The sequence below is a fragment of the Hyperolius riggenbachi genome, chromosome 1 (genome assembly GCF_040937935.1).
Source record: "Hyperolius riggenbachi isolate aHypRig1 chromosome 1, aHypRig1.pri, whole genome shotgun sequence".
NCBI lineage: Eukaryota > Metazoa > Chordata > Amphibia > Anura > Hyperoliidae > Hyperolius > Hyperolius riggenbachi.
In genome coordinates this window covers 133,780,582-133,789,605 of record NC_090646.1, presented here as the reverse complement: position 1 = coordinate 133,789,605, position 9,024 = coordinate 133,780,582, and positions in this window count along the sequence as shown.

Below are 9,024 nucleotides of genomic sequence, written 5' to 3'. Positions count from 1 at the left end.
CAGGAAGTAAACACTGCACGTCATAACGTGCAGTGCATATTAATTAGCCATGTGCCTGGCCGCTCTCCGCTCCTCCCGCACATTACTGAGCATGTGCAAGCAGTCTAACGCGGCTCAGCCGCGTCCAAAGTACTGCATGCAGTACGTTGTCTTGTGACGCAGCGTTACAATGTAACGCAACGTCCGCACTGTGAACAGCCCCATTGATTTTTCATTACTGTGCGGTGGGCTGCGTTACAGGCTGCTCTAACGTGCGCCTGTAACGTCCCACTGTGAAACCAGCCTTAAATAGCTGACAAAAAATCTCAGAGAAAAACTGCACTTTTTAAATACAGGAAATCACTATCAGGCCTGGAACCCACTACAAAACGTTATCGCTAATCGCAATCGCTAGCGTTTTGTATGAGGAGTTTGTAAGCGATTTCATGTGCGTTTTAGGGAGCGCTTTTAAAAAGTGTATCAATTTGCCAGCGGTTGTGTAGCGATTAGCGTTTTAAAGTCTGATTGGTTCTTTCAAGTAATTAAAATTTTGTTACAGTGTGCAGTAACTTCAAAACGCTTGCAAAATCGCTCGGTGCAGGTTTTGATGAGCGATTACGCCAGCAATTACATACTTAACATTGAAGCGCTAACGCTCCCAAAATGCTGCATGTCCTGCGTTTGTGATTTTTTTAATCGCAATCGCTCCAGTGGAAGTTGCCCCATACATTTACATTAGCCGAGCGTTTTTACAAAACGCTAGCATTTTCAAACGCTCCCTAAACGCTCAATAAATCTCCCTTGTGGGTTCCAGCCCTCACTGCATGTTTGCAATGGCGCTCGTGATTATCGGTGTAAAGGGGCCTAATAAGGATCAAACATGCTGTGCATTTTTGAAAAGTTACATTACGAAACGGAGATAGCTTCATTTTGCATTGCGGGCCATAGCTTTTCATGATGTCCGATTTCATGCGCATTTCCAGCACAAGATTCAAACAAGTGTGATCCCAGCCAAATGATTCACTGATTAGTGAAGTACGGGAGTACATAGCGTTCTGCTTGTTCAGTTGATCCACTGATTAGTGCATGTAAAGAGGGAGAGAAGAACAGGGTTAGCACTGGTAAGTTCATGTTGCCTAATTATGACTGATTGTGTACTTTGCCAATTGCCTGGAGTTCTTTAGCAGTTGTAAGCATTCATAGCTAATACAAGCACTGGATTGTAATGAATGAACTCTAGCGGCTCTGCCAGAGAAAGGAAAACGATTTTAGTTGGTTAATATATTACACCTTTAAGCTGACAGTAAACTTCAGATGTTTTCTCATTATCAACTGTGCCTCCAGGAGATGGATAGCTTCCAATTGTGATTTACGAGTCACTAGAAGAAAAAGAGGGCGCCACTTGCCAGCGTTTTAATTGGGAAATGTCAGCTAAAAATGCAGCAACTAAAAGAACACATCGTCTTGGTCCTGAATGCAAGATGTATTGCTTCTTTACTCCAATGAGTTAGTTACAAGAGAACTCCAAGCAAACAGCTAGACATTTAGGTAGAAAGACAGGTGAAGTGTTTCACCTGCTGAAGGGTTTGTAGCTCTGCTCCACCAATACAGAGCTAGAAACGAGTTTTTATGTCATTATTTGTCAGCTAAGGTTCACCAACAGCAAATGACTACAGGGAAATGTCTGCTGATTCAGGAAGACAAGGAAATTCAAAGCCACACACTGCTGATCAATTAGCTGACAGCTGGGAAATGACTGGCTGCTGGAGGCGTTGATTGGCTAAATTTCTACCCCTCCCTGAGTCAGTGAAGATTTGTGTATTGCAATTTTTTGCTCATTAGCATAATGTACAAGTAGTAGCGTTCTATACAGTGGTAGCCATCATTTAAGGCAGAATAGTGGTGTGTTGCGGTGTGACGTGACGGCAGCTTTGTAACACGGCTTGACGCACTGAATGCAACCTTCACAGTGCTATGTGTGTGCTGGGTTATAACGGCGTGCAGCATTGGAACGCGCAACATGCAGGGTGTTACCGCATATGCAAGTGGTAACAGTTACAGTGAAGCATACAGTGGAGCCTGACAGGCAGCTAAAAGTGGGTTTGACCATAACTAAATTGGGTGTGGTTACACCTTGCATATATTTACCAATACAGTCTATGGCAACCTTCCCTGAGGCCCAGAAATATTTCTTGATGCATACATGTAACATCTGCATTATACAGGTTACTGAACAAAAGCAAAACTTAACCCCAATCCTGCATAGAGACAGAGCATGACATGACAAGTTCTGTCTTTTATAATTGAATGCACACCTGAGGTGAGAGGGATATGGAGGCTGACATATTTATTGCCTTTTAAACAATGCACATTGCCTGGCTGTCCTGCTGATTCTCTGCCTCTAATACATTTAGCCATGATAGACCCAGGGCCGGCCCTAGACTATTTGCCGCCTGAGGCAAAAAAAAAATTTCCTCCGGGGGCGCGCTCTGGGGGGCCGCCGAGCTGGAGGGGTAGCTGGCAGGACGGGGGTATTGGGCCTAGCGGCGGGGAGGGGGTCGTACCCCCCCTCCCTCGCCTGGGTCCCCCGTGCTCCGCTCCCCTCCAGCCTTAAATACAAGCAGCCGCTATGTGTAAGAGGCACGGGCGGGTAGGACTCACCTCTTCCTCTTTCCAAGCGTGCGCTCCACTGACGTCACTTCCTGCAACGCTGCAGGAAGTGACGTCAGTGGAGCGCACGCTTGGAACGAGGAAGAGGTGAGTCCTACCCGCCCGTGCCTCTTACACATAGCGGCTGCTTGTATTTAAGGCTGGAGGGGAGCGGAGCACGGGGGACCCAGGCGAGGGAGGGGGGGGGTCCGACCCCCCTCCCCGCCGCTAGGCCCAATACCCCCGTCCTGCCAGCTACCCCTCCAGCTCGGCGGCCGGCTCCCCGCACCCACAGACGGGCGGGTGCCGCCCCTGGAATTTTGCCGCCTGAGGCAAAAGTTTCACCCCGCCTCATGAGCGGGCCGGCCCTGGATAGACCCTGAACAAGCATGCAAATCAGATGTTTCTAACTGCAGTGTGGAGCTGACTGGAGCAAATTCAAATCAATCTAGGACTTACTAGCCAAAGATGGTGCAGTCTGCAGTGTCAGTGTGCAATCTAGACCACCTGACTGGAATCTTATACAGAGGGTGAGTAAGCTAGAAGCCAGGAGGTGCAGTGAGAAGACAGGACAGTGGATTGTAAACAGGGGCGGCTTCCAAGATTTTTTTTAGCGGGTGCTATGCAAGTGCTAGATCCACTGCAGGGGCAGCTGACCTGTGGCGCGGCAAAACATTGGCTTGTCCGTGCACTGGAAAGTGGGCGCGGTAATGACCAGGGCCAAAAATACATGAACTTAGCAGTAGTTAGTAATTCACTGACAGTGGACATCAACAGGAAACTTTGAATGAAGCCCCCTCTCCTAATAAAAAATGATATCCTACTTACTATACATATAGCAGAGATTAGATTGTAAGATCCTCTGAGGACAGTCAGGGACATGACTATGTACTCTGTAAAGTGCTGCAGAAGATGTCAGTGCTATATCAGAATCAGAATCAGAATTCTTTTATTCGCCAAGTGCGACAGGCGCCGCACCAGGAATTATTTGTGGACACAGGCAGTTGGCATGGTGCAATAACATAGCAACATAAGAATTTGTGCAAGAAATTACAATACGAATAACACAACAACAAGTTACAGTTACAATACATAGTGTTCATCTACATTCTATACAGTCACATTTTGAAACAGTCCTAGGGCTGCGATCGTGCACAGGTGTGCCAAGGAGGCGGGAGGGGGCTGGAGGATGGCTATTTAGAGATGATCTGAATTGAGGAGGGCGATTGCCTGAGGGAAGAATGTATTTCTGCGCCTGGTGGTTTTGGTGGGAATGGACCTATATCCACGACCTGACATTAGACTATGACTATGACTATGGTAGGATTAGATTGTGAACTCAAGTGCTGCAGAAGATGTCAGTGCTTACCGATACTGTCCGACCATGGTGCTTGCTTGATCACTCCAGATCAATGGCCTCCAGTCTGTCTGCACCTGGACACTTAAGGTGGGTGGGATAAACAATTGCCAGGGAGGGTTGGTTGGTATGGGCTGAACAAATGCCAGGGAGGGTGGGTCCGTGGGCTAAACAAATGCCAGGGAGGGTGGGTGGTTGGCAAATGCCAGGGAGGGAGGGTGGGCTAATAGGTACGTAGCTTGGTTGGAGGGTGGGCTAATAGGTAGGTAGCTTGGTGGGATGGCGGGTGGGCTAATAGGTAGGTAGGTAGCCTGGAGGGAGGGTGGGCTAATAGGTAGGTAGCCTGGTGGGCTAATAGGTAGGTAGCCTGTTGGGAGGGAGGGATGGTGGACTAATAGGTAGGTAGCCTGGGGGGAGTGAGGGTGGGTGGGCTAAAAGGTAGGTAGCCTGGTGGGTGGGCTAATAGGTAGGTAGCCTGGTGGGAGGGTGGGCTAATAGGTAGGTAGCGTGGTAGGCTAATAGATAGGTAGCCTGGTGGGAGGGTGGGGTAGGTAGGTAGCCTGGTGGGAGTGTGGGGTGGGTAGGTAGCCTGGTGGGAGGGTGGACTAATAGGTAGGTAGCCTGGTGGGCTAATAGGTAGGTAGCCTGGTGGGAGGGTGGGGTAGGTAGGTAGCCTGGTGGGAGGGTGGGGTTGGTGGGTAGGTAGCCTGGTGGGTAGGTAGCTGGTGGGCTAATAGGTAGGTAGCTAGCCTGGGGGGGTGGGGGGCCTGACTCCTATCCTCTCTCCCTCCCTCACCTCGGGGGGCCCCCTCCCGGAATGAGCGGCGGAGGAGCAGCAGTTGGCAGATATAGGAAGGCTCCGGCGGTTCCAGCAGGCGCTAGAGGTTCAGCAGCCTGGTCCACGCTGTCTGCTCTCCTCTGTATGCTGCTCGCTGCTTCCTGGTTTAGTGCGAGCAGCATACAGAGGAGAGAAGACATCGTGGACCAGGCGGCTGAACCTCTAGCGCCTGCTGGAACCCGCCGGTAACCTTCCTATATCTGCCGCTTTCCCGCCGCATGAGGGGGGGGGGGGCTGAGGTGAGGGAGGGAGGATAGGAGTTGGGGCCCCCAAGGAAGATAAAAAGTAAAAAAAAAACCGCAAAAAACAAAAAAAAAGAGCAATACTTAATGGGCCCCTGAAACAACGGGACTTCAGGGGCCCTCGTGCGTTGGCATGGCCTGCACGGCCGTATGTCCGCCAGTGGAAGCATACCTTTCATTGACTGTATGCCTCACTGTATATGACGCAATGTGTGGATAACATGCAGCCCCACTTTCCTGTTCCTTAGCGCTGCATTGCTGCTGTTACAGGAAGAGCAACACCCACTGTGAACCTAGCTTTGGTGGCTAATTTTAAAGGATTCAGAGAGTAAGCTTTCAGTATAAGGTAACACCTTCTTCAGATGTACCCATACACTATTAAGCCCCATCTACACGATACGATTCTTTATACGATTCTATTACGATTCTATTTACGATCCGATTAAATCCAACATGTCCGATCGGGATTCGATTCAATTCATTTTGATTTGCCATTGTTTTGCAATGGCAAATCGAATTGAATCGAATCGAATCCGGATCGGACATGTTGGATTTAATCGGATCGTAAATAGAATCGTAATAGAATCGTATAAAGAATCGTATCGTGTAGATGGGGCTTTAGATTTGCAGTAGATTAGGTAAATGATCCATACATATATGAATGGGTCGTTTACCTAATCTACTGCAAATCTAATAGCATATGGGTACATAACGTCTGAGGAAGGTATTCGACTTATACCTCTTCTACCGCTTTGCACCACTGATAGATATTAAAGAAGATTTCAGCAATAATAATGGTCTGACCACTGTCGATGCTAGCTATATACTGCCTAATGCAGTACAAAGCTAACCAAACATCAATCTCATACTGCTTCAGCCCCCCTGCAGTTGTGCTGGTATCGTTTGCGCAAAAAAAACCCCAATACATTTGTTCTATTTTTGATCAATTGTTATAACTATCCAAAATGCAATACTTTTAATAGGTTTTCTATAAATGTATTAACTATTGCAAACTGATCACCTAAGTACACAGGACAAATTTAGCCAATAAATGCCATCTTAATTCAAAACTTTTTGCTGCTACAGAATATTACAGTGTGCAATTAAAGCAGTATGGGGTAATAACTGTTTTAAATAATGATTTTTTTAAATCAACATCCTTAACTACTGATATGAAAAGTTTCTGCTAAGTTTCTGTTTCTAGATATACCATCCAACACCTTAGGAGGCTGTGTATGCAGATGTTACTTTTTTGGGTGAAACAGACCTTCTGCAGGTAAAAATCATGGCCTAAAACTATAATCACATGACCAGAAGCAGCTAAGTTGAGGACTTAGTAGTAAGCTATGAGGGAGGAGCTGCAGCTGCTTGGATTGCCTCATACTACTATACAGATTGCAAGGAGGCAGACATGGACTGGACTTTACCGCCTTGTATATAGACTGACTAAAGTCGGCTGAGGCGGCTGAGAATAATTGCCTCAGCTGATAATCAGACTTGTGTACAGGGGCCCCGGCGGATCAACTCACCCTCTTTTTTCCATACAGCTAGCCCACCCACCGCGTGACAACACGTATGCACTGCTCCGTTGCCCCTCTGCTTGGCAACAGAAAGCGTCATCAGCTACACAGCTGACGTGTTCATGTAGCCAAGCCCGGCGATGTCGCCCAAGGAAAAAGGATCCTGATCCCTGATGGGTGACATCCATCAAACGTGTGTACGCACCTTACCAATAACATGTTTGAGCCCTTGACCAATGATTTACTTGACATAAGCTAATCTAGTAGCTTCCACACAGATAAAATAAGCTCTGCCTAAACAGGACTAGGAGCAGGGCCGGCTCTACCATAGAGGCAAAAGGGGGCAATTGCCCCAGGGCCCCAGAGCCTGTAGGGGGCCCCAATGTTCCTCCCCAATTTACTGTGCTCCTCTGGGCCTCTGCAGAGTCTTCGGCAGAGTAGTATCTCACCTGTGCTGGGGGCACACTCCTCTGTTAGTCCGTAGCTCTGTGCTCTCCATCTTCCTCCACTGTTGGCTGCAGCTTCTCTGTGACCCTGGACATGTTATTACGTAATAACATATGTTGGGTCGGGGAGGAGAGGTACTCCTGAGGATGAAGATGGAGAGCACGGAGCCATGAACTGACAGAGGAGTGTGCCCCCAGCACAGGTGAGATGCTACTCTGCCGAAGACTCTGCAGAGGCCCAGGGAGCACAGTTAGGTTTGGCTGCAACAATGAGCCCCTAGTGCTCTGCTTTTTGGTTGGTGTGATGGTGGCCTGTTGTGGGCCCCTCGGTTAATTTTGCCCAGGGGCCCCATTGTTACTAGAACCAGCCCTGACTAGGAGTTGGGGTTTTAAAATAAGGGCTCTTGCCACAATAATCCTGAATTGGCCTCTATGCATTGGTTATACCCCATGATCGTCAAAGTAGTTCATTTGCAAGCTGTTAGAGGGTAATGTAGGTTCACAGCTAGAAACAGAGTCACTGATCATCGTCACCCATATCTGTACACATGAATCCAATCAGAGATCAAACCTCAAGTGGTGGCTTTCCCTAATATATAAGTGTAATAAGAAGTTGGCTTCACAGATCCCCGAGTGCTGTGAAGTAGGCAGGGGTGTAACAATAGCTCCGTAACAACAAATCATGGGGCCCACCAGCAAAACGTTGAAGGGGCCCCCTTTCCCATGACTACCTCTGGTGACCCTTACAGCCCTGGGGGCCCACCTTGCAAGAGTCATAAAACAAGTGTGGGCATCACAATGTTCACACCCATAACAAATGCTTCTAAGTAGGTGAAATGCTGGTGCAGCACATTCATATGATTAGGTGCCAAGTGGAGGCATCAAAAGGTGAGAATTGGATAAGGTTAGGTGGAGATTTGGAGAGTAAAGCCTGGTACACACTTTCAGTTATGATTGTCCAATCATTAACCAATTGTACTACCTCCATGTAGTATGAGGCTTTAGCTACACAATCTGCTCCTAGTATTCTATATCTGTTGACCCTCAAACTTCACGGAGGTGGTAAAATTGGTCAGTGATTGGCCAATCATAATTAAAAGTGTGTACCTGGCTTTTGTGTGCATACACACATCCAATTTTGATTGGCCAATCACTGGCCAATTTTACCACCTCTATGTAGTATGAGAGCCAACAGATTTTGAATACAGATTGTGTAGGTAGGTTTCCATACTTCATGAAAATGGTAAAATTGGCCTGGCCAATCAAAAATTGTTGTATGCACCCTTAAGGCGCGTACACCAGCCATACTCCCGCAAACGACGGGTCCGCCAGATCCTCTCACTGGGCGGACGTTCTGCCGAAAGTAGCACGTGTGGACACGCTGTCGGCAGACTGATAAGGCTGTTTCGGAACGGATCATTCAGAAGCTGCCTTATCAGTCTGCTGACAATACATACACACGTGCTACTGTCGGCAGAACGTCTGCCCAGCAGGAGGGTCTGGCGGACCCGTCGTTTGCGGAGGTATAGCTGGTGTACACGCCTTTAGGGTTACGGGAAGGTTAGCTTTAGCTGTCAGTGCAGGAAATTAAGGTTAGGAGTCAGAAATTGGTTAACATTGTGGGGAGGGGGACTTAGGACTAGCTGTCAGGAAGGTCTGAATCCTGTATGTATATTTTTTCCTAAATGGACTGAGCTTCAGATGTCTTCATAGTAACATTATAATCATGAAAAGTGCATACTGTATTCCAATCATCTTATTTCTCATAGCGTCACGTCACAGCATGCTTGTGGAAAGAAATAGACAAAACTTGGCAACTATCACATAAAAACAAGTTGCTGTATAAACTCCACAGGCTGTCCAGATACAAACAACCTCCGTGGAACGTAGCTGCTCCATCGTTACGCATTCCCAGCACACATCAGAGCGCTTCCACCTGCATTTTCAGGATGTTATTCCGACTGCGGCCATAACAAGGCAGAGCAAGTCATTG